The sequence below is a fragment of the Nomascus leucogenys genome, chromosome 18, assembly GCF_006542625.1.
Source record: "Nomascus leucogenys isolate Asia chromosome 18, Asia_NLE_v1, whole genome shotgun sequence".
NCBI classification, from domain to species: domain Eukaryota; kingdom Metazoa; phylum Chordata; class Mammalia; order Primates; family Hylobatidae; genus Nomascus; species Nomascus leucogenys.
Window position 1 is genome coordinate 74543786 of NC_044398.1, and position 27497 is coordinate 74571282.

At 34.8% G+C, this 27497-nt stretch overlaps 1 protein-coding gene across 1 annotated transcript in view; it reads left to right on the plus strand.

Annotated features, from left to right (window-relative positions):
- RNF180 (ring finger protein 180) overlaps positions 1-27497 on the plus strand; it is a 224092-nt gene that overhangs the window by 193058 nt on the left and 3537 nt on the right. The window lies entirely within an intron of this gene.

Consider the following 27497-nt stretch of genomic DNA (forward strand, 5'->3'; position numbering starts at 1 on the left):
CATCAGTGTGCTGTATTCAGAAAACCCATCTCACATGCAGAGACACACATAGACTCAAAATAAAGGGATGGAGGAAGATCTATCAAGCAAATGGAAAACAAAAAAAGGCAGGGGTTGCAATCCTAGTCTCTGATAAAATAGACTTTAAACCAACAAAGTTCAAAAGAGACAAGGCCATTACATAATGGTAAAGGGATCAATTCAACAAGAAGAGCTAACTACCCTAAATATATGTGCACCCAACACAGGAGCACCCAGATTAATAAAGCAAGTCCTGAGTGACCTACAAAGAGACTTGAACTCCCACACAATAATAATGGGAGATTTTAACACCCCACTGTCAACATTAGATCAACGAGACAGAAAGTTAACAAGGATATCCAGCAATTGAACTCAGCTCTGCATCAAGCGGACCTAATAGACATCTACAGAACTCTCCACCCCAAATCAACAGAATATACATTTTTTTAAGCACCACACCAAACCTATTCGAAAATTGACCACATGGTTGGAAGTAAAGCTCTCCTCAGCAAATGTAAAGGAACAGACATTATAACAAACTGTCTCTCAGACCACAGTGCAATCAAACTAGAACTGAGGATTAAGAAACTCACTCAAAACCGCTCAACTACATGGAAACTGAACAACCTGCTCCTGAATGATTACTGGGTACATAACGAAATGAAGGCAGAAATAAAGATGTTCTTTGAAACCAACGAGAACAAAGACACAACATACCAGAATCTCTGGGACACATTCAAAGCAGTGTATAGAGGGAAATTTATAGCACTAAATGCCCACAAGAGAAAGCAGGAAAGATCCAAAATTGACACCCTAACATCACAATTAAAAGAACTAGAAAAGCAAGAGAAAACACATTCAAAAGCTAGCAGAAGGCTAGAAATAACTAAAATCAGAGCAGAACTGAAGGAAATAGAGACACAAAAAACCCTTCAAAAAATTAATGAAGCCAGGAGCTGGTTTTTTGAAAAGATCAACAAAATTGATAGACCACTAGCAAGACTAATAAAGAAGAAAAGAGAGAAGAATCAAATAGACGCGATAAAAAATGATAAAGGGGATATCACCACCAATCCCACAGAAATACAATCTACCATGAGATAATAATACAAACACCTCTACGCAAATAAACTAGAAAATCTAGAAGAAATTGATAAATTCCTCGACAAATACACCCTCCCAAGACTAAACCAGGAAGAAGTGGAATCTCTGAATAGACCAATAAGAGGCTCTGAAATTGTGGCAATAATCAATAGCTTACCAACCAAAAAGAGTCCAGGACCTGATGGATTCACAGCCGAATTCTACCAGAGGTACAAGGAGGAACTGGTACCATTCCTTCTGAAACTATTCCAATTGATAGAAAAAGAGGGAATCCTCCCTAACACATTTTATGAGGCCAGCATCATCCTGATAACAAAGCCTGGCAGAGACACAACCAAAAAAAGAGAATTTCAGACCAATATCCTTGATGAACATTGATGCAAAAATCCTCAATAAAATACGGGCAAACCAAATCCAGCAGCACATCAAAAAGCTTATACACCATGATCAAGTGGGCTTCATCCTTGGGATGCAAGGCTGGTTCAACATATGCAAATCAGTAAATGTAATCCAGCATATATACAGAACCAAATACAAAAACCACATGATTATCTCAATAGATGCAGAAAAGGCCTTTGACAAAATTCAACAACCCTTCATGCTAAAAACTCTCAATAAATTAGGTATCAATGGGACGTATCTCAAAATAATAAGAGCTGTCTATGACAAACCCACAGCCAATATCATACTGAATGGGCAAAAACTGGAAGCATTTCCTTTGAAAACTGGCACAAGACAGGGATGCCCTCTCTCACCACTCCTATTCAACATAGTGTTGGAAGTTCTGGCCAGGGCAATCAGGCAGGAGAAGGAAATAAAGGGTATTCAGTTAGGAAAAGAGGAAGTCAAATTGTCCCTGTTTGCAGATGACATGATTGTATATCTAGAAAACCCCATTGTCCCCACCCAAAATCTCCTTAAGCTGATAAGCAACTTAGCAAAGTCTCAGGATACAAAATCAATGTACAAAAATCACAAGCATTCTTGTACACCAATCACAGACAAACAGAGAGCCAAATCATGAGTGAACTCCCATTCACAATTGCTTCAAAGAGAATAAAATACCTAGGAATCCAACTTAACAAGGGATGTGAAGGACCTCTTCAAGGAGAACTACAAACCACTGCTCAATGAAATAAAAGAGGATACAAACAAATGGAAGAACATTCCATGCTCATGGGTTGGAAGAATCAATGTAGTGAAAATGGCCATACTGCCCAAGGTAATTTATAGATTCAGTGCCATCCCCAACAAGCTACCTACCAATGACTTTCTTCACAGAATTGGAAAAAACTACTTTAAAGTTCATATGGAACCAAAAAAGAGCCCTCATCGCCAAGTCAATCCTAAGCCAAAAGAACAAAGCTGGAGACATAACACTACCTGACTTCAAACTATGCCACAAGGCTACAGTAACCAAAACAGCATGGTACTGGTACCACAACAGAGACATAGATCAATGGATCAGAACAGCGCCCTCAGAAATAATGCTGCATATCTACAACTATCTGATCTTTGACAAACCTGACAACAACAAGCAATGGGGAAAGGATTCCCTATTTAATAAATGGTGCTGGGAAAACTCGCTAGCCATATGTAGAAAGCTGAAAGTGGATCCCTTCCTTACACCTTATACAAAAATTAATTCAAGATGGATTAAAAACTTACATGTTAGACCTAAAACCATAAAAACCCTAGAAGAAAACCTAGGCAATACCATTCAGGACACAGGCATGGGCAAGGACTTCATATCTAAAATACCAAAAGCAATGGCAACAAAAGCCAACATTGACAAATGGGATCTAATTAAACTAAAGAGCTTCTGCACAGCAAAAGAAACTACCATCAGAGTGAACAGGCAACCTACAAAATGGGAGAAAATTTTTGCAACCTACTCATCTGACAAAGGGCTAATATCCAGAATCTACAATGAACTCAAACAAATTTACAAGAAAAAAACAAACAACCCCATCAAAAAGTGGGTGAAGGACATGAACAGACACTTCTCAAAAGATGACATTTATGCAGCCAAAAAACACATGAAAAAATGCTCATCATCACTGGCCATCAGAGAAATGCAAATCAAAACCACAATGAGATACCATCTCACACCAGTTAGAATGGCCATCATTAAAAAGTCAGGAAACAACAGGTGCTGGAGAGGATGTGGAGAAATAGGAACACTTTTACACTGTTGGTAGGACTGTAAACTAGTTCAACCATTGTGGAAGTCAGTGTGGCGATTGATTCCTCAGGGATCTAGAACTAGAAATACCATTTGACCCAGCCATCCCAGTACTGGGTATATACTCAAAGGACTATAAATCATGCTGCTATAAAGACACATGCACACGTATGTTTATTGCGGCACTATTCACAATAGCAAAGACTTGGAACCAACCCAAATGTCCAACAACGATAGACTGGATTAAGAAAATGTGGCACATATACACCATGGAATACTATGCAGCCATAAAAATGATGAGTTCATGTCCTTTGTAGGGACATGAATGAAACTGGAAACCATCATTCTCAGTAAACTATCACAAGGACAGAAAACCAAACACCACATGTTCTCACTCATAGGTGGGAATTGAACACTGAGAACACATGGACACAGGAAGGGGAGCATGACACTCCGGGGACTGTTGTGGGGTGGGGGTGCGGGGGAGGGACAGCATTAGGAGATATACCTAATGCTGAATGACGAGTTAATGGATGCAGCGCACCAACATGGCACATGAACACATATGTAACAAACCTGCACATAGTGCACATGTACCCTAAAACTTAAAGTATAATAATAATAATAAAAATTAGACTTTAAGTGAACAGGAATTATTGGAGAAAAAAAGGGACATTTCATGGTAATAAAAGATGCAATTCCATGGGAAAACATAAAACCATAAATCTGTATGCAACTTAAAGTTTCAAAATATATAAAACAACAAAAGTTGATAGAATTAAAACAAGAAATAAAAATAAACCTATCACAATTGGAGATTTCAACACATCTAAGGAACTTTTAGAAAAAAAGAAGCAAAACACACACAATGATGGTGTACAGGATCCTTCACCTGTGAAGAATAGTGGCTAATCTGAAAGGTTGGGGCTTGTGTTATTAGCAGAGGTCTCTATGTTCAAAGTCAGTGCTTTGGAATGGAATTGCCTATTCTTTTCCCCTTCACTTCTACTTCCTGTACTGTAGCAGAGTGGTTGCCTTCCACTTTCTGAACCCAGGAAAGGCCTCTTTTAGCCAATTCACTGTTCTCATTCTCTTCTGCTTGTTACGGGTTAAATAATAGTAACCTGTCATACATTTCTAAATTCTACTTCATCTATGCAGCTGAGTTGATTGAATAAATGGACTGAGACTTCCAGTCTGTAGGCTTAGTTCTGCGTCTTTATTTATATGGATCCCAAGATGAAGAGTAGAGAAGGGAACAAGAAGCCCCTCCTTCTTCAAGCCAGTTTACCAATAAGCCTTGCATTTGGGGGAATTACTAGTGATTGCCTATATTAATAAAATCAGTGTTTTGTTTCTCATTTGGCTAGTGATCCATTCATCAGAATCTGGATAATGCAATTTGCAAGGTATAACTTAAAAACTTATAGCCCCCTAAAGGGCTTCTAGCCCACCTCATCACAGAGAATTATCCACCTGAGTTTATGTACCTCCAGCACTCTTCTAATTTAGGAAAGCAATGAGAGCTTTGAAATCAGGGATCCCATACTGCCCAACTCCAGGAAGCACCTTTGGCTTAGTTATATATGAAGGGTGCCCTCTGGAGCTCTGCAGTGCACAGCAGAAGTGTCTGTATATGGCACTCTATGTCTTATCCTCTTTCCTGATAAATGGTTTCTATTTAGTTTTGGCTTCTTGATCCTAAGGAATGCCACTCCACTGGGAAAGATAACTATCCATAGGGGTATTTCTTGGTCTCTGGGCATAGCTTTGTCAGGAAATACCATAATAACCCCAACACTGATATAAGAGAAAAATAATGGAGAGATACCCAGTAAATAAAATATATTTAAAATGTATTAATTACAGATGGATTGAAGAGATGCAGTCTATAGTCTAAGCAATTTCTTAGTGAAATTTTTCACAATGTTCATGTCTAAATGATTTGAAAGCTAGGATTTATCTTTAAAGGCTGGGCCACTTCCAATCAACCACACTCAGCACCTGTCATGACAGATGCAAAAAGGAACACATTATAAACAATTTGCTATTCATGTAAGTTAAGGATTGGATAATTATCTAATATAACTCACATTACTGATCAAAACCCTACTATTATGCCTGATCCATTATTTTGAATACATGTAAATCCTATAAATTTATTTTAGATCCAAAAAAATCCTTAAATTTGGAAGGAATTTTTGTTCTGATTTTTTATGTGTGTGAAGTACAATTATATTGGCGGTTAAAATATTTTTCAAAATGACATAAAATAACCAGCTTCTAGGAAATTACAGTTGCAATCACTGATCTTTTTTTTTAGGGAAAGTAAAATTTGAATTTCTCAGATTAATTTCAAATCAATCAAATGAGCATTTAGTTTGATGATACTAATAAAGAGGTAAAGAACTTCCAGGAGAAATAACCATCAACATTCATAATCTTAATCTAAAATTTCAGGAATTGGGCTTCCCAAAATAGAGCAACTACAAAATAAGACCATTATTATGAAACAGAACTTTTCATCTTATCTTGGAAAATTCCAGGTTCCTCAACTCACATCGACAGACGGAAAAAAAATATTCATGAGGTGAGGGAAGATAAGAGCTAAGGTTTGGTTTGGTTTTTTGAAATGAAAACAATTCCGGCTACTAGTTTCTATTCTTCTTTTTTTCTTCTTTTTTTTTTTTTTTTTTCTGAGAGAGTTTTGCTCTTGTCACCCAGTCTGTAGTGCAGTAGCACAATCTCGGCTCACTGCAACCTCTGCCTCCCAGGTTCAAGTAATTCTCCTGCCTCAGGCTCCCAAGTAGCTGGGATTACAGGTGCCCACCACCATGCCCAGCTAATTTCTGTATTTCTAGTAGAGATGGGGTTTCATCATGTTAGCCAGGCTGGTCTCAAAGTCCTGACCTCAAGTGATCCATCTTCCTTGGCCTCCCAAAGTGCTGGGATTACAAGCATGAGCCACTGTCCCTGGCCTAGTTTCTGTTCTTTCATATTTATGACCTTGACTAAGTCCCAATGCCCAGGCCATATCCCATACCAATTAATTCAGTATCTGGAGATGGGTCTCAAACATCAGTATTATTTAAAGCTCCCCAGATGATAACTGTGTGCATCCAAAAAGTCAAGGTTACGATTACACTGCTCTAAAAGATGACAGGACTTGGGAACATAAGAATAGAATTGTGGACTCAGAATGGAAAGGTACCTTGAAACATTATTTTGTTTATTCTCTGACTTGTTTATTTTCTGCATATCTGAACTATGATGAAGAATGAATTAATCAGAAGAAATGCAATGTTATAAATAAAAGAGACGAACAGTGTTTGCCTTATACTGAAATAAAGTTAACTCTGGCATATAATGATACTTTAATAGGGCATGGCTATTGTCCATTTGTTTTGTATAGCATATGCAAGTTTGGTTGGAAACTACAGTGCAAATTTAAGAAATCTAAGTAATTGTACAAACTGGAGTTTAGCCAATATGCTGAGAACAACAGCACCCTGGGGAAATGACCATGGGATTTGTGAGACCACAAAGTGTTTATAGTACTTCAATACTGTATTCAAGGCATTAAATTTATTTGCCTTTTTTTCCATCTATAAAAAATTACATTCAAAAAAATCTGTAAAAAAAGAGAAGTGGTTTAAAATGGATATCAAGGTAGTCCCAGAAGAGCAAGAAAAATTCTAAAAAGTAAGGTTACAACTATCTGGAGAAAAGGGAAGGGGCAGTTCCAACTTCTTTATTTGGGGGACTTGAGGAGTATGTTAATGATCTGAAGATAGGCTTAAAAGTGTCAGACGTTTTTTGCCAGCTGGTGGAGCTACTACCATGATTTACCATCCCATAACTGTAGCTGCATTTTTCTTTGTTGCAGTGCACATGAAGTAGGACATATTTATTATGACTTAAAACAGATTAATATTAAATGATACATACTCATAAATTTCAGCAGCTATTAGAGCATTCATTAAAATAGGATAATATGAAATGTTTAGAAGTTGAAATCTTTGTCTTTACCAGTATCAGGACTGTGTTACTATTAACAAAAGCAGCTTCAAATGTTATTCACTCAAAAATAAAGTGTTGCAGAAAAACTTCATAACTATGCTGGCAATGAAGTGGTTTTTGTTGGCAAAATCTTACTCTACATACATGTTTTAACTTTGCTAAGATTACATTGTAATAATTCAAGATGTTGTTGAGAAATAATAGATACTACTATTTTATGAACAAGATCATTATTTTGTTAATAATAAAGGTGCTACTCCATTATAGTATCACTTAAAATATGTATCTTATGCATTTCTGGTGCACTGAAATATTGTATAGGTAGCTGGATATAATGCAAGTTTATATATAAATAATAGATTTTATAACATAAATCTAAAAATATTTCATTTTGTTCTATTAGGTTTTTCTTCAATACTACATATAAATATCCTTTTTTTCTAATAGCAAAGAAAGAAAACAATAATACATGCCACAGGTACTGTGTGTTCTTTCATTACTTTTTTCTGGCCTGAGAAAATGAAAAGCCATAGGATAATTTCTAAAAATATTTCAAAGAGAACTTAGAATTTCAATGACTTGAAAAAACCTTGAGTTGACTGTGAAACTTATTCTTTCAAGTTATTTTATTCTGCATTCCTTAGAGTCCTAAGAATTCACACATAAAGGATAGGTTAATATTCACTTTTAAAAGAGATTATACATACAACTGGTGGCCATGTAAGAGATTTTTCAAGCTGAATCTGATAATACAACTTCCTTTCAAATGAGTACTGATTTTGTTGAAAACACGAGCAGCAGAGCTTTGAAAAGATAAGACATATTTGAAGCAATAGCGATTTTTTTTAATCCTCAAGAGAAAATCTCTCAACCAGATAAAATTTTTTTTCTAAATTGAATTATCATTAAATTAATGGAGTCTGATGTTTCTGAACAATATTTCCTGTTGGGATGATATTTAAAATATTAAGTACTAGTAACAAAATCTATATGTAAGTCTAAAATTATAAAATAGATTTTTTTATTCTCTAAATGACTATTTTTAAAACTGATTACCAAGTGATATAACTTATTATTCACCATGTCAAGGAATTTTTACTTGTAGATTTAGAAAGGATAGCATTATTTTGATATTAATATTGCTACTTAAATGATACCTTGTCTGAGACATGATCCAACAAGCGAGGTTCATCCAATAAGCTTGAGTTAAGATTTTAACTACCTGTAAGTCATTTTCTCCTTAATTCCTTGTTTTGTTTCAAAAAGATTGCTAAATGAGTAACCTCTAAAGTGTTTCCTAAAAGGACACCTGTTGGTCAATTCTAACCCAACACTGCTTGCTATAAAACTAAATCAACACCGCTGAACATTTAGCACACCTAACCAGAAGTAAATCCCCCCATTTATTACATCAAAAAAGTCACCTTATATTTCCAAATGTCGGTCACCACCATTCCTTGAGAAAAACTGAGGTTACAAATAGACATAAACATTAATTAGGGTTGCTTATTCTTTTAATGCCAAAGAAAAGATTCTGTTGTTGTTGTTAACTTCATTTTTTTTGTATTTTATTGATACTTTTGTTTTAATACAGTTTTTTTTTACACTTTAAATTTTAGGGTTTATGTGCACAATGTGCAAGTTTGTTACGTATGTATACATGTGCCATGTTGGTGTTCTGCACCCACTAACTCGTCACTTAGCATTAGGTATATCTCCTCCCCTCTCCCCCAACCCCACAACAGTCCCCGGAGTGTGATGTTCCCCTTCCTGTGTCCATGTGCTCTCATTGTTCAATTCCCACCTATGAGTGAGAACATGCGGTGTTTGGTTTTTTGTCCTTGCGATAGTTTACTGAATGATGATTTCCAGTTTCATCCATGTCCCTACAAAGGACATGAATTCATCATTTTTTATGGCTGCATAGTATTCCATGGTGTATATGTGCCACATTTTCTTAATCCAGTCTATCGTTGTTGGACATTTGGGTTGGTTCCAAGTCTTTGCTATTGTGAATAGTGCCACAATAAACATACGTGTGCATGTGTCTTTATAGCAGCATGATTTATAGTCCTTTGGGTATATACCCAGTAATGGGATGGCTGGGTCAAATGGTATTTCTAGTTCTAGATCCCTGAGGAATCGCCACACTGACTTCCACAATGGTTGAACTAGTTTACAGTCCCACCAACAGTGTAAAAGTGTTCCTATTTCTCCACATCCTCTCCAGCACCTGTTGTTTCCTGACTTTTTAATGATGGTCATTCTATCTGGTGTGAGATGGTATCTCATTGTGGTTTTGATTTGCATTTCTCTGATGGCCAGTGATGATGAACATTTTTTCATGTTTTTTGGCTGCATAAATGTCTTCATTTGAGAAGTGTCTGTTCATGTCCTTTGCCCACTTTTTGATGGGGTTGTTTTTTTCTTGTAAATTTGTTTGAGTTCATTGTAGATTCTGGATATTAGCCCTTTGTCAGATGAGTAGGTTGCGAAAATTTTCTCCCATTTTATAGGTTGCCCGTTCACTCTTATGGTAGTTTCTTTTGCTGTGCAGAAGCTCTTTAGTTTAATTAGATCCCATTTGTCAATTTTGGCTTTTGTTGCCATTGCTTTTGGTGTTTTAGACATGAAGTCCTTGCCCATGCCTATGTCCTGAATGGTATTGCCTAGGTTTTCTTCTAGGGTTTTTATGGTTTTAGGTCTAACATGTAAGTCTTTAATCCATCTTGAATTAATTTTTGTATAAGGTGTAAAGAAGGGATCCAGTTTCAGCTTTCTACATATGGCTAGCCAATTTTCCCAGCACCATTTATTAAATAGGAAAACCTTATCCCATTGCTTGTTTTTGTCAGGTTTGTCAAAGATCAGATAGTTGTAGATATGCGGCATTATTTCTGAGGGCTCTGTTCTGATCCATTGATCTATGTCTCTGTTTTGGTACCAGTACCATGCTGTTTTGGTTACTGTAGCCTTGTAGTATAGTTTGAAGTCAGGTAGCGTGATGCCTTGTTCTTTGGGCTTAGGATTGACTTGGCGATGCGGGCTCTTTTTTGGTTCCATATGAACTATAAAGTAGTGTTTTCCAATTCTGTGAAGAAAGTCCTTGGTAGCTTGATGGGGATGGCATTGAATCTATAAATTACCTTGGTCAGTATGGCCATTTGCACGATACTGATTCTTCCAACCCGTAAGCATGGAATGTTCTTCCATTTGTTTGTGTCCTCTTTTATTTCATTGAGCAGTGGTTTGTAGTTCTCCTTGAAGAGGTCCTTCACATCCCTTGTAAGTTGGATTCCTAGGTATTTTATTCTCTTTGAAGCAATTGTGAATGGGAGTTCACTCATTATTTGGCTCTCTGTTTGTCTGTGATTGGTGTATAAGAATGCTTGTGATTTTTGCACATTGATTTTGTATCCTGAGACTTTGCTGAAGTTGCTTATCAGCTTAAGGAGATTTGGGGCTGAGATAATGGGGTTTTCTAGATATAAAATCATGTCATCTGCAAACAGGGACAATTTGACTTCCTCTTTTCCTAATTGAATACCCTTTATTTCTTTCTCCTGCCTTATTGCCCTGGCCAGAACTTCCAACACTATGTTGAATAGGAGTGGTGAGAGAGGGCATCCCTGTCTTGTGCCAGTTTTCAAAGGGAATGCTTCCAGTTTTTGCCCACTCAGTATGATATTGGCTGTGGGTTTGTCATAAATAGCTCTTATTATTTTGAGATACATACCATCAATACATAATTTATTGAGAGTTTTTAGCATGAAGGGTTGTTGAATTTTCTCAAAGGCCTTTTCTGTATCTATTGAGATAATCATGTGGTTTTCGTCTTTGGTTCTGTTTATATGCTGGATTACATTTATTGATTTTCGTATGTTGAACCAGCTTTGCATCCCAGGGATGAAGCCCACTTGATCATGGTGGATAAGCTTTTTGATGTGCTGCTGGATTTGGTTTGCCAGTATTTTACTGAGGATTTTTGCATCAGTTTTCATCTGGGATATTGATCTAAAATTCTCTGTTTTTGTGTCTCTGTCAGGCTTTGATATCAGGATGATGCTGGCCTCATATAATGAGCATTCCCTCTTTTTCTATTGATTGGAATAGTTTCAGAAGGAATGGTACCAGCTCCTCCTTGTACCTCTGGTAGAATTTGGCTGTGAATCCATCTGGTCCTGGACTTTTTTTTGTTGGTATGCTATTAATTATTGCCTCAATTTCAGAGCCTCTTATTGGTCTATTCAGGGATTCAACTTCTTCCTGGTTTAGTCTTGGGAGGGTGTATGTGTCGAGGAATTTATCCATTTCTTCTAGATTTTCTAGTTTATTTGCATAGAGGTGTTTATAGTATTCTCTGATGGTAGTTTGTATTTCTGTGGGATCGGTGGTGATATCCCCTTTATCATTTTTTATTGTGTCTATTTGATTCTTCTCTCTTTTCTTTTTTATTAGTCTTGCTAGCAGTCTATCAATTTTGTTGATCTTTTCAAAAAACCAGCTCCTGGATTCATTGATTTTTTGAAGGGTTTTTTGTTTCTCTATTTCCTTTAGTTCTGCTCTCATCTTAGTTATTTCTTGCCTTCTGCTAGCTTTTGATATGTTTGCTCTTGCTTCTCTAGTTCTTTTTATTGTGATGTTAGGGTATCAATTTTAGATCTTTCCTGCTTTCTCTTGTGGGCATTTAGTGCTATAAATTTCCCTCTACACACTGCTTTAAATGTGTCCCAGAGATTCTGGTATATTGTGTCTTTGTTCTCATTGGTTTCAAAGAACATCTTTATTTCTGCCTTCAAAGAAAAGATTTTAAAGTAAGATATATTTGTGTATTTAGAAAGAATAGATAAAATGATTTTTTAAAATAGCTGTCTTCTCAAAAAGCAGTTTGTTTGGAATTTTTTGATATAAAGTATCAGGCTACTGAAGGAAGATTTTTGAATTTTCTTAAAGTTTGAAAAATCTGCAATTCACAGTACTATCATAGATACATAAACAGAAACTGGCTGAAGACTCAGCTCCATCACATGCAACCCATGGCAAGTCATCTAAACTCAAAGCTAGAGCCTTCTTTATTTATTTTTAATCTGTAAAATGGGGGAACATATCTATCCTAAATGACTGTTAGTTATGATCTAGTACAGTCTGTTCCACAACCTAAATGATGTGACTCTTTGATGTATTTCCTGACAAAATATAAATTTGTAATATATTACACATTAGGTTAAATTTAAAAGTTAAAATCTCTAGGCTATATTTGCTGTTAAAACTTTACCAATGTGTTTAAATTTTTAATATATAGATATTATAAATAGACTAATTGGTAATATCTAGTTTATTCCTTAGTCCATATTAACAGAAGAAAAAAGGTTTTCTGTTTATTACAGAAAAACTAAGTTTTGCTTCATTCATGTGGAAAAAATCCTCAATTTTGAATATAAAATGACTATTAGAAAATGTAACTGAACATAAACTGAATGCTATTAAAGTAAAACAAATAAACAAAAATTAGAGATTGTGTTTACCTCAATCTTGGAAAGCAACCATTCGATCAAAACTAATATCACTAATTGATTGCATAAGTGCTGTTTGCTTATCTTTTTAATATAAAAATTGCCTTCTGGTATTTATTATATTAGTATATGTATTCTGGAAACAAAATAAAAAATAAGTCGTGTTTAGCCTAATTGTGTCCAATTTGAAATAGCATAACATAAACCCAGAATTCATGAATATAAATATAAACGTATGTTATATAACCTAATGACAAGTATTATAACCCCCATTTACTAAGGGAAAAAATTAAAATATGTAAATCTGTGTTTACTTTTGGTATTTAAAGTCATACAAGTTAAAAAGACATCGTATTACCACAAAGTAAGCTTTAATACATTTTAAAAGATTGAAATGATACAAAGTGTCTTCTCTGACCACATGGAATGAAGCTAGAAATCCGTATAGAAAGAAAACTGAAAAATTCACTAATATGTGGAAATTAAAAAACATACTCAAACAACCAATTTCCTCAAAGAAGAAAGCAAAGCACAAGGGAAATTAGAAAATACACTGATATGAATGAAAACAAAATATGGCATACCGAAAATTTACAGGATCCAGCAACAGTAGTGCTGAAAGGGAATTTTATAGCAGTAAATGCCTCCATTAAAAAAAGAAGAAAGCTCTCAAGTCAACATAATTTTATACTTTGAACTAGAAAAATGATCACTCTAAACCCCAAGCTAGCAGAAGGAAGGAAGTAATACATGATTAGAATAGGGATTAATGAAATACAGAATAGAAAAATAGAATCAATAAAACCAAAATTTGGTCAGGAAAACATCAAAAAACTGGGCAAGCTTTTACCTACACTGACAAAGATAAAAGAGAGAGGATGCTTAATAAATAAAATGAAACTCTTTTTGGTTGGTAAGCTATTGATTATTGCCACAATTTCAGAGCCTGTTATTGGTCTATTCAGAGGTCTATTCAGAGATTCAGCTTCTTCCTGGTTTAGTCTTGGGATGGTGTATTTGTCAAGGAATTTATCCATTTCTTCTAGATTTTCTAGTTTATTTGCATAGAGGTGTTTGTAGTATTCTCTGATGGTAGATTGTATTTCTGTGGGATCAGTGGTGATATCCCCGTTACCATTTTTTATTGAGTCTATTTGACTCTTCTCTCTTTTCTTCATTAGTCTTGTTAGCGGTCTATCAATTTTGTTGATCTTTTCAAAAAACCAGCTCCTGCATTCATTAATTTTTTGAAGGGTTTTTTGTGTCTCTATTTCCTTCAGTTCTGCTCTGATCTTAGTTATTTCTTGCCTTCTGCTAGCTTTTGAATGTGTTTGCTCTTGCTTTTCTAGTTCTTTTAATTGTGATGTTAGGGTGTCAATTTTGGATCTTTCCTGCTTTCTCTTGTGGGCATTTAGTGCTATAAATTTCCCCCTACACACTGCTTTGAATGTGTCCCAGAGATTCTGGTATGTTGTGTCTTTGTTCTCATTGGTTTCAAATAACATCTTTATTTCTCCCTTCATTTCGTTATGTACCCAGTAGTCATTCAGGAGCAGGTTGTTCAGTTTCCATGTAGTTGAGCGGTTTTGAGTGAGTTTCTTAATCCTGAGTTCTAGTTTGATTGCACTGTGGTCTGAGAGACAGGTTGTTATAATTTCTGTTCTTTTACATTTGCTGAGGACAGCTTTACTTCCAACTATGTGGTCAATTTTGGAATAGGTGTGGTGTGGTGCTGAAAAGAATGTATATTCTGTTGATTTGGGGTGGAGAGTTCTGTAGATGTCTATTAGGTCCCCTTGGTGCAGAGCTGAGTTCAATTCCTGGGTATCCTTGTTAACTATAAATCATGCTGCTATAAAGACACATACACACGTATGTTTATTGCGGCACTATTCACAATAGCAAAGACTTGGAACCAACCCAAATGTCCAACAGCAATAGACTGGATTAAGAAAATGTGGCACCTATACACCATGGAATACTATACAGCCATAAAAAAATGATGAGTTCATGTCCTTTGTAGGAACATGGATGAAACTGGAAACCATCATTCTCAGTAAACTATTGCAAGGACAAAAAACCAAACACTGCATGTTCTCACTCATAGGTGGGAATTGAACAACGAGAACACATGAACACAGGAAGGGGAACATCACACTCCAGGGACTGTTGTGGGGTGGGTGGAGGGGGAGGGACAGCATTAAGAGATATACCTAATGCTAAGTGATGAGTTAATGGGTGCAGCACACCAACATGGCACATGGATACATATGTAACAAACCTGCACATTGTGCACATGTACCCTAAAACTTAAAGTATAATAATAATAAAAATAAAATAAAATAAATAAATAAAATAAAAAGTGAGAGTGGAGACATTACTACCAATTTTACAGAAATAAGGATTATAAGAGAATACTATAACCAATTATATACGAAAACTTAGAGGACTTAAGTAAATGCATGAATTTATAAAAACATACAAATTATCTGAACTGAATCTAGAAGAAATAGAAAATCTCAACAGAACTATAACAAGTAAAACGATTGAATCAGCAATCACAAACTTCCCAAGAAAGAAAAGTCCAGGACCAAATAGCTTCACTGATGAATTCTGCCAAATATTTAAAGAAGCAACACCAATCCTTCTCAAACTGTTAAAACAAAAAATTGAAGAAGAAATACTTCATGATTCATTCTATGAGGACAACACTACCTCAGTATGAAAGCCAAAGTTATCACAAGAAAAGAATTATAGACCACTATCCCTTTGGAATATAAATGCAAAAATTCTCTGCAAAATACTAACAAACTGATTCTAACAGCATATTAAAAGGATTATACATTATTACCAAATGGGATTTATCTAGGAATGCAGGAATGGTTCAACATAAGAAAATCAATGTAATGTACCACATTAATAAAGGGGGGAAGGGATTGTTTTACTTGATACAGAAAAGCATTTGACAAAATCTAGCACCCTGTCATGATAAACACACTCAGAAGACTAGAAGTAGGAGAAGACTGCTTCAACATGACACTGGGCACTTATGAAAACCTCATAGCTAAAACCACACATTTGTGAAAAACTGAAAACTTTCCCCCTAAAATTAGGAACAAAATGAGGATGTCCACTTTAACCACTGGTATTCAACATTGTGCTGGAAACTCTAGCGGAAAAATTTGATTTAAAAATAAATAAATAAATATATAAAAGGCATCCAAATTGGAAAAGAAGTAGTAAAACTATCTGTATTCAGATGTCCTAATCCTGTATACAGAAAATCCCAAAGAATTCAAAAGAAAGCTACTAGAGCTAATTAATTTAGCAACATGGCAGGTTATAAGATCAGCACAGAAAAATAAGTTGTGTTTCTGTACACTAGGAGTGAACAATCCAGAAAGGACACTAAAAGCAGTTCGATTTACAATAGCATCTAAAAGAAGAAAATACCTAGGAATAATTTTAAGCAGGGATGTTAAAAACTTAAACACTGAAAACTAAGACGTTGCTGAAGGAAATTAAAGAAGATCCAAATAAATATAAAGATATCCTGTGCTGATGCTTTAGAAGATTTAATACTGTTAAGATATCAGTACTACCCACGGCCATCTACAGATTTAACACAATTTCTATCAAAATTTCAACAGCACTTTTTGTAGAAGTGAAAAGGATGATCTTCAGATTCATATAGAATTTCAAGGGGTCCTGCATAACCAAAAAAATCCTGAAAAGAAGTACAGTGTTCATAATATCAAAACTTACTACAAAGCTACAGTAATCAAAACAGTGTAGTACTGCCATAAGAATAGACATATAGACCAAGGGAATAGAAAGTACAGAAATAAATTCATATATCTATGACTAATGGATTTTTGACAAGTCTACTAATGAAGTCCATTCATCTGGGAAAGAATAGTCTCTTTAATAAATAGTGCTAGGATAGCTGATTTACATATGCAAAAGAATGAAGTTGGACCCTTTAACTCCAAGTTGATCAATGACCTAAATATAAAAACTAAAAAACATAAATCTTGTAAAATAAAGAGGGGTAAATATTTATGAACAGTGGAGTCTTAGATATGACATCAAAATCACAAGCAACAAAAGTAAATTGAACTTGATCAAAATTAAACATTTTGAAGGGAATCACTTGAGGCCGGGAGTTCAAGACCAATCTGGGCAACATAACAAGACCCTGTCTCTAAAAATAAATAAATAAATAAAAATAAAAATAAAATTGTAATTAGCTGAGCATGGTGGTGCATGCCCGTAGCCCTAGCTACTTGGGAGGCTGACGTCTGGGAGTATTTTTTGAGCCCAGGAGGTTGAGGCTGAAGTGAGCTATTGCTGTGCCACTGCACTACAACCTGGCTGACAGAGTGAGACCATCTCAAAAAAAAAAAAAAAATTAATTGTGGTGTAAGGGACATTATCAAAAAAGTAAAAAGACAACATGGCTACCTACAGAATGGAAGAAAATGGTTGCAAATCATTTCTGATAATGGCTTAATATCCAGACTATATACTATATATATAAAATGTTAGCAAGGAGAAATTGGAACTCTGATACATTGCTGGTAGAAATGTAAATTCCTCTAATAGCTAATCATAGAATTACCATATGACTCTACAGTTCTGTGTATACCCAAAAGAATTGAAAACAGGGACTCAAAAAGATATTTGTATGCCAATGTACATTGCAACATTATTCACAATAGCCAAAGATAGAAACAACCTAAATTTCCATTAGCAATTGAATGGATAAAAATGTGGTACATACATACAATAGGTAAAAAGGAGTAAAAGCCATAAAAAGGAATGATATTCTGATAAGTACTGCAATATGGATGAACCTTGAAGACATTATACTCAGTAAAATAAGCCAAACACAAAAGGCCAAAATTGAGTGATTCCACAAATTCATATAGACAGAAAGCAGAATAGAGATTACTAGTGGCTGGGGAAAGGGACTCATGAGTTATTGCTTAATGACTACAGTTTCTGTTTGGGATAATGAAAAAACTTGAAAATAAATAGTGGTGATGGTTGTACAACATTGTGAATGTAGTTATTGCCACTGAGTTGTACACTTAAAATTGGTTAAAATGACAAACATTGTGTTATATATATCTTACCTAATAATTATTTTTTTTAAAAGTGATATTCAATTTTTACCTGGTTATTGAACCAAAACAAAAAAATTTGTAATATAGCCTGATAACTTTATAAACTATATTGAAATTTAAGCAGATGTTATAAGTAATGTACAATAAATTTTAACTTATTCAATATAAAAGGTTAACTTTCAGAATTAATACTTTTTATTCTAGGAGCCTAAGGGTATAGGAGAAAAGATGAAATTTAAAATCTATTTTGCATTAACTTTTTAAGTATATTAACAGTAACTCTATACCTAGTTGTGACTATAAATATATCTCTCCACCTCTGCTAAGACCTACTTATATCAATCAACTTTTGACACAACAAAATTCTTATGTAATATGAAGCAGTAAAATATTGTGCTTTAACCTTTTATCCGTCCCATCATATGTGAAAGATAGGACATGTCTCCTTTTTAATACTAATTTCAAGGCTCTCTGAATTAGCCTCTAAAGAACCTACAAAATGTCTTTCAAATATATTCGTATTAATTTTCAATTCCTGCTGAAAATATATTTGAAAGGCTTGATTTAGGACAGTCTCAAAAATATGCTAATTATTCATTTTATTCTCTAAAGTCTGTCCTTTTATGCAGGTACTCATCCATCCAAAAACATATATTGAATGCCTACTATTTGCACAACACAACCTACAAAATTACAAAAATTAGTGAGATAACCGTTCAGAGATAGTTTTTCTAGCTCTGAAACAAGCTTCAAAATAATAGAGTTCACTTTATGGTCTTTGATGGTGAATATAAATTCGAATCATATTCTGTAGCAAAAAAAAGTTATAGCCTTGTTTTCTAGGATATGAGAGAAATCACTCTAACGTAAAATTGTTTCTACAAAATAGAATTGAAAAACCGACGAGTTACTTTGTAATTTTTATAATCTAAACCTGATAGCAACTTGTATATTTTCTTCACGGGTCCTTCTTGCTCTTTGATTTCACCACAATGAATTTCTCCAAGAGCTTGTTTTTCCATATGGGAAAACAGGTCAGATTCAACTTCCATTTTTATCACTTGTTTCTTCAGCAGTTTTATTAGTTACTTCATTGTTTTCAGTAAGAATTCATAGTGAGTTAAAATTTTCCCTGAACTGCCGGGTGCTCCACCCCACATCATCCTAAACCTTGGAACCCAACCTAAAACATGATGACAGAGCAGCCCCTGTCTGGTGTATTGCTGGTTATTGTGGCAGAGGAAAAGACACTGCTGCAAAGCAACTTAAACTGATAAATGCCTCTATCCAGAAACAACACACATAACTTTCATTGGACAATCATTTTCACTGGTCAAGTCCCATGGCCTTCCTAACTTCCAGGGGACAGGGAAGCACAAACCAACCATGAAATCAGAGACTGGAATATTTCTGAAGAGCTTTAAGGGAACAATTATGAAAGTTTTACTCCAATTTATTTGAAAACTTGGATGTAATGGATAATCTTTTATAAAAGTTATTAGAAATGGCTCAAGAAGAACTAGAAGACATGAAGAGACCAACAAATATTAAAGAAATTGATAGGTATTTTTAAATCTGCCCATAGACCTGAAAAAACTACAGGCCCAAGTCGTTTTATAGGCTAGATTTATCAAACCTTTAAGAATTCTATTTTTATGCAAACTGTTTAAGATACTAAAAGAGATTACCAGATTACCAATGTCTAGAACTGTTAATGGTCTGAGATTTTACCCTATTTGTAAGCTAACAAGTTATTTGGCCACTGTCATAGATGGTGGCAGAAGACACAAGACTTATGTGTTAGAGACAAAGGATGGTTTGTTACTCACAGTGGTAGCCAGTGTAGCAGCATTTGTGATGGATACCTGAGCCTCATTTCCCATAGGGTATCGTGATATTCATATATGCAGTGGGGTGTGTTACATGGGAGATCTCTAAGCTTACAAAACTCAAATCTTTTATAATAGGCATTAAATATGCTATATTCTAAGAATACAAACAAACCTATACTCTGCTCCAAAGGGAGACACTCTTGTCTTCGAAGACAGTTTGCTATGCAAATATCTTTCAAAAATAGTCCAGAACAAAGGCAGTTAGTACTTCTGCTTGCAAGATGTGCAGACACACATTGATCCATGGAAAATTGTCACCTAAGAGCAAACATGTTTTATGAAGCCAATAAAATCATGATACACAAACCAGGTAAAAGTATCATAAAACAGAATACTATAGACCAATCTCCCTTTTAGCATATGGATTAAAATGCCATATAAAATAGTAACAAGCTGAGTTCCTCAGTATATAAAAACCAGTATTAAGGACATATGGAATTTATCCATATGAAGGAATGGTATATATGAGGGAGGAAAATCAATTTAATAAATTATTCAACAGTAGAAAAATTCACAAGTTGAATTTATCACATTAACAGATTAAAGGAGAAAATCATATGAACATCTTCAGAGATACAGAGAAATTATTTTGACTTGTGAATAATGAGTATGTGGAATATTGGCACAAGAATTCAATTCTTCAGATTCCTTGAAGAGTACAATTTTCACTGCAGCGTGCCTTTTTTTCACTGGATTATATGGCAAAAAAAGTGTTTGAAGTATGTGTCCTTATTATGTCTCTTACTTTAAAATAGCATACTTAAAATGAACTATAGCATAGTTAAAATGAACTAAGAATACTGGGTACTCTTTGAACTGTGTCTTAATACCAAAATAATTAACAGCTTATCACAAAGAAGAAGTTATGATTATGCCTGTAAAAGTGAATTCCTGATGCAGAAGCTTCTCTTACTATTAACTCCAATCCAAATCCTTTTTTAGAATGAAGTGGTTGTGTATATTAAAATATATACATTGACTATTATGTTATCATAATAGTTCTAAGTGTATTGTCTCCTGTACCATGCATTTTAAATGAGGACAAAAATTGGTGGTACTTGGTGGACAAAAAAAATCTTGGATATTAGAGTGGTTTGTGATCCTCATAAGCTCAACCTTACCAGACAAAATCTTATGCTTATTTAATTTATCCTATTAGAAATTAGAAATTTAAATTTAATTTAATAAATTTAATTTATTTTTAATTAATTTAAACTTAATTTAAATTTATTTATTAAAATAATTTTTTAACTTTTAGGTTCGTGGGTACATGTGCAAGTTTGTTATATAGGTAAACTCATGTCACAGGGATTTGATATACAGATTATTTCATCACTGAGGTACTAAGCCTAGGACCCAACAGCTATTTTTCTGCTCCTCTCCCTCCTCCCACCTTTCACCTTCTGATAGGCCCCAGTGTCTACTGTTCCCCTCTTTGTGTCCATGTGTTCTCATCATTTAGCTCTCACTTATAAGTGAGAACATGTGGTATTTGGTTTTCTGTTTCTACATTAGCTTGCTAAGGATAATGGCCTCCAGCCCCATCCATGTTCCTGCGAAGGCCATGATCTCATTCTTTTTTATGGCTGCATAGTAATCTGCAGTGTATAGATACCACATTTTCTTTATCCAGTCTACCACTGTTGGGCATTTAGGTTGATTCCATGTCTTTGCTATCGTGAATAGTGCTGCAAAGAACATACAAGTGCATGTGTCTTTATGATAGAATGATTTATATTCCTTTGGGTATATACCCAGTAATGGGATTGCTGGGGCCGAATGGTAGTTCTGTTTTTAGGACTTTGAGGAATCGCCACACACAGCTTTCCACAATGGCTGAACTAATTTACACTCCCATCAACAGTGTATAAGCATTTCTTTTTCTCCGCAATCTCGCCAGCATCTTTTATTTTTGGACTTTTCAGTAATAGCCATTCTGACTGGTGTGAGATGGTATCTCATTGTGGTTTTGATTTGCATTTCTCTAATGACCAGTGATACTGAGCTTTTTTGCTGTTTCTTGGCCATATGTATGTCTTCTTTTCAAGAATGTCTGTTCATGTTCTTTGCCCACTTTTTAAACGGGTTGTTCTTTTCTTGTAAATTTAAGTGCCTTATAGAGGCTGTATATTAGGCCTTTGTCAGATGCAGTTTGCAAAAATTTTCTCTCATTCTGTAGGTTGTCATTCTGTCAGTTGTCTGTTTATTCTGTTAATAGTTTCTTTTGCTGTGCAGAAGCTCTTTAGTTTAATTAGATCCCAGTTATCAGTTTTTGCTTTTGTTGCAAAATTGCTTTTGGCATCTTCATCATGAAATCTTTGCCCATTCCTATATCCAGAATGGTATTGCATATATTGTCTTCCAGGGTTTTTATGGTTTTGAGTTTTACATTTAAGTCTTTAACCCATCTTGAATTGATTTTTATATATGGTGTAAGTAAGGAGTCCATTTCAGTCTTCTACGTGTAGCAAGCCAGTTATCCGAGTACCATTTATTGAAGAGAGAATACTTTCCCCATCATTTGTTCATGTCAGCTTTGTTGAAAATCAGATGGTTGTAGATGTGCAGCCTTATTTTGGGGCTCTCTATTCTGTTCCATTGATCTCATTTTTGTACTAATACCATGCTGTTTTAGTTGCTATGGCCCTGTAGTATAGTTTGAAGGCAGCTGGCATGATGCCTCCAGCTGTCTTCTTATTGCTTAGGATTTCCTTGGCTATTCAGGCTCTTTTTTGGTTCCATATGAACTTTAAAGTAGTTTTCTCTAGTTCTGTGAAGAATGTCATTGGTAATCTGCTAGGAACAGCATTGAATCTGTAAATTGCTTTGGACAGTATGGCAATTTTAATAATATTGATTATTCGTATCCATCACATGGAATGTTTTTCCATTTGTCTGTATCATCCCTGATTTCTTTGGGCAGTGGTTTGCAGTTTTCCTTGTAGATATCTTTCACCTTCCTGGTTAGCTGTATTCCTGGGTATTTTATTCTTTTTGTGGCAATTGTGAATGGGAGTTTGTTCTTAATTTGGCTTTCTGCTCACCTGTTGTTGGTGTATAGGGATGCTAGTGGGTTTTGCATATTGAGTTTCTATCTTGGGAATCTGCTGAATTTGCTTATCAGCTTAAGAACTTTTAGACTGAGACTATGGGGCTATCTAGATATAGAATCATGTTGTCTGCAAACAGGGATAGTTTGACTTCCTCTCTTCCTATTTGGATGCTCTTTCTTTCTTTCTCTTGCCTGATTGCTCTGTCCAGGACTTCCAATGCTTGTCAAATAAGAGTGGTTACAGAGGGCATCCTTGTCTTATGTTTTTCAAGGGGAATGCTTCCAGCTTTTGCTGATTCAGTATGATGTTGGCTGTGGTGTTGTCATAGATGGCCCTTATTATTGAGGTATATTCCTTCAATACCTAGTTTGTTGAGAGTTAACGTGAAACAATGTTGAATTTTATTGAAAGCCTTTTCTGCATCTATTGAGATGATGGTTATTGTCTTTAGTTCTGTTTATGTGACAAATCACATTTATTGATCCACATACATTGAACCACACTTGAATCCCAGGGATAAAGCCTACTTGTTTGTGGTGGACTCGCTTTTTGATGTGCTGTTAAATTCAATTTGCCAGTATTATGTTGCGGATTTTTGTATTGATGTTTGTCAGGGACGTTGGCCTGAAGTTTTATTTTTTTGTTCTTGTGTCTCTGCAAGGCTTTGCTATCAGGATGATGTTGGCCTCATAGAATGCATTGGGGAGGAGTCTCTCCTCAATTTTTTTGGAATAGTTTCAGTGGGAATGGTACCAGCATTCTTTGTATATCTTATAGAATTTGGCTGTGAATCAGTCTGGTCCTGGAATTTTTTTGGTTGATAGGCTATTACTGATTCAATTTCAGAGCTCATTATTTTTTCTTTAGGGATTCAATTTCTTTCTGGTTCATTCTTAGGAGGATATATGTGTCTAGGAGTTTGTCCATTTGTTGTAGATTTTCTAGTTTGTATGCATAGAAGTGTCCATAATATTCTCTAGTGGTTACTTGTATTTCTGTGGAGTCAGTGGTGTAATATCCCCTTTGTTGTTTCTGATTGTGTTTACTTGGATCTTCTCTTTTATTGTTTATTAGTCTAGCTAGTGGCCTATCTTAAATTTTTCAAAAAAAAAAAAACAGCTTTTGGTTTTGTTGATCTTTTGAATGCTTTTTGTGTCTGTGTCCTTCAGTTCAGCTTTGATTTTGATTATTTCTTGTCTTCTAGCTTTGGGGTTGGTTTGCTCTTGCTTCTCTAGTTGTAATGTTAGGCTGTTAATTTCAGATCTTTCTAACTTTTCGATGTGGGTGTTTAGTGCTGTAAGTTTCCCTTTTGACTCTTCTCATTAGTTTCAAAGAGCTTCTTGATTTTTGCCTTAATTTCATTGTTTGCCCAAAAGTCATTCAGAAGCAGGTTGTTTAATTTCCATGTAAGTATATAGTTTTGGGACATATTCTTCTTATTGGATTCTGTTTTTATTGCACCGTGGTCCAGGGGTTTGGATGTTTTGATCTCAGTTTTAATTTTCTGGGGACTGTTTTATGTTCAATTGTGTGGTCAATTTTAGAGTATGTGCCACATGGCAATGACAAGAATGTATATTCTGTTGTTTGGGGGTTGAGAGTTCTGTCCATTTGGTCAAGTGTCAAGTTCAGGTCCCGAATATCTTTGTTAATTTCCCTCCTCAGTGATCTAGTACTTTCAGTGGGGTGTTGATGGCTCCCACTATTAGTGTGAGGGAGTCTATGTCTCTTTGAAGGTCTCTAAGAACTTGCTTTATGAATCTGGGTGCTCCTGTGTTGGGTGCATATATATCTAGGTTAAGTATTCTTATAGAATTGAACCCTTTACCATTATGTAATGCCCCTCTTTGTCTTTTTTTATCTTTGTTGGTTTAAAGTCTTTGTGAAACTATGATTGCAACCCCTGCTTTTTTATGTTTTCCATTTGCTTGGTAGATTTTTCTCCATCCCTTTATTTTGAGCCTATAGGTGTCATTGCATGTAAGATGAGTCTTGAAGACAGCATACCATTGGATCTTGGTTCTTTATACAGCTTGCCAAGCTGTGCCTTTTTTTTAACTGGTATTTAGCACAGTTACTTTCAAGGTTAGTATTGATGTATGTGGATTTGATCCTGTTATGTTGTTAGTTGTTTATTATGCCAACCTGTTTGTATGGTTGCTTTATAGTGTCACTGGTCTGTGAACTTAGAGTTTTTGCAGTGGGTGGTAACAGTCTTTCCTTTCCATATTTGATGCATCTTTCAGGAGCTCTTGTAAGGCTGGTATAGTGGTGAGAAATTCCCTCAGTATTTGCTTGTCTGAAAAGGATATTATTTCTCCTTTGCTTATGAAGTTTAGTTTGGCCATATATGAAATTCTTGGTTGAATTTCTTTTAAGAATGTTGAATATAGACCCCCAATCTCTTCTGGCTTGTAAGGTTTCTGCTGAGAGGTCCACTGTTAGTCTGATGGACTACCCTTTGTAGGTGATCTTTCTCTCTAGCTGCCTTTAACATTTTTTCTTTCATTTCCACCATGGAAAATGTTATGATTATGTGCCTGGGGGATAACCTTCTTACTAAATATTTTGCATTCACTGGATTTGAATGTTGGCCTCTATAGCTAGGTTGGGGGAGTTCTCGTGGATGATCTCCTGTAATACGTTTTCCAAGTTGTTTCTCTCCCCATCTCTTTCAGTAAATGAAGTACAAAATATATTTAAGCACTTCAATAATAGTTTAGCTAAAGCAGAAGAAAAAATGTCAGAACTTGAAGACAGGTCTCTTGAAATAACCCAGTCAGACAAAAATAAAGAAAAGAAGAATTTTAAAAGGATGAACAAAGCCTGTGTGACATATGAGACACCATAAAGTGATCAAATATTCAAATTTTTGGTGTCCCAGAGAGGAAGTGAAAACAAAAGAGATAGGAAACGTATTTAATGAAATAACAGATGAGGACTTTGCAAGGCTAGAAATTTCTTTACATATCAAGATACAGGAAGCTCAGAAATCCCCAAATAGACATACTGCAAAAAGGTTTTCTCCATAGTACATATAGCCAAACTATCGAGAGTCAAAGATAGAATTTTTAGAACAGGAAAAGTATCTAGTCACTTACAAGGGAACCCCAATCAGAAAACATTGGATTTCTCAGTAGAAACTTTATAGGCCAGAGAATAGAATGACATATTCAAAGTGCTGAAGAAAAAAATGGCGGCCAAGGATATTATACCTGACAAAGTTTTCCTTCAGAAATGAAGGATAAATAATGCCTTTTCCAGACAAGGAAATGCCGATGGAATTCATCACCACTAGACTGACTCTGTAAGAAATGTTTAGGGGAGTCCTATACCTGGAAGCAAAAGAATGATATGAAAACACATGAAAGTAAAACCCAAATGGTAGAACAAACATACAAATAAGAGAAAAAATACAAAGGATACCACTATAGAAAACCACCAGACTACAAAGATAAACAATAAAATATTACATATACTCCATTAAAATGTACAAATATTGTGTAGCAGTAAAAAAGTTTTTAAATCAAATCAGATATGATAGAAAGTCAGCCAAGATCGATTAGAAATTATTTAAAAGCCTATTTGAAATGTAGCTCTACAAATTATTTTTAAATATCACTTATTTCATGTTTATCTTTTTAAATTTCATGTTTTGAACCTACGTAAGTAAATATAATTTCCAAATAAACTTAATACATAAAAAATAGGATAGTTCTTGATTAAAGAGATTTGACTTTAAATGAGCATACTAATACCCAGGTAAATGCAACTTTACCGTCAGAATAAACAGCCTGACCTAGAGAATATTTCACATTACTCAATTGCTATGAGTGAACCAGAATTTGCTTCAGGCTAGAGCTTCACAGAACTTTTATCACCAGAGTTGTTAGCAAGTACCAGAATTACATTTTTCTGCCTAGTTTATTATGCTGTCCCTGTTCCCTAACATGAATAAACACAGAAATATTTAAAGTAGAAAGTAGATAAGTAAAAAGCAAAAGATTAATAGGTTATCAGTCCTCAGAAAATTGAATTTTGTTAAATGACTTTGGGTTTATATATTGGTCAACCAAAAAAAAACAAGTTGCTATTGAGCAGGTTTTTTCTGAAGCTCTAATTAGCATGTAAATATACAAAAGAAAATTGTATTTCATGACGTAATATTTCTCAGAAATGTCATATTCATTTAGTAATAAGTAGACTATAGTTTACTTTCAAGATTTGCTTTTTCTGTACCAACAAATCCCCATGCTTTGAATGCTATGGAAATTAAAGCTAAATTTCTTTAAAGGAGTGTCATTATGTCTGTCCAGTTTATTCGATGCTAAAATAAGATATTCTCCTTAGAACTTTGCCCAAAGAACTAAACTGAATGAAATTCTCAAAGTATAAGATACAAGGTTAAGTTGGTGATCAGAAGTTTTAAAAGCAGTTGTAAAAATAAAACATGATAAATTTAGAAAATATTCTCTTGAAAATAATTACATTTGATCCCCACAAATTTTTGAAGAAATCAGATAGTATAGATGAGAAATTCATGACCAAAAGAGTTAAATGACTTGCCCCAGCCAAGTGGC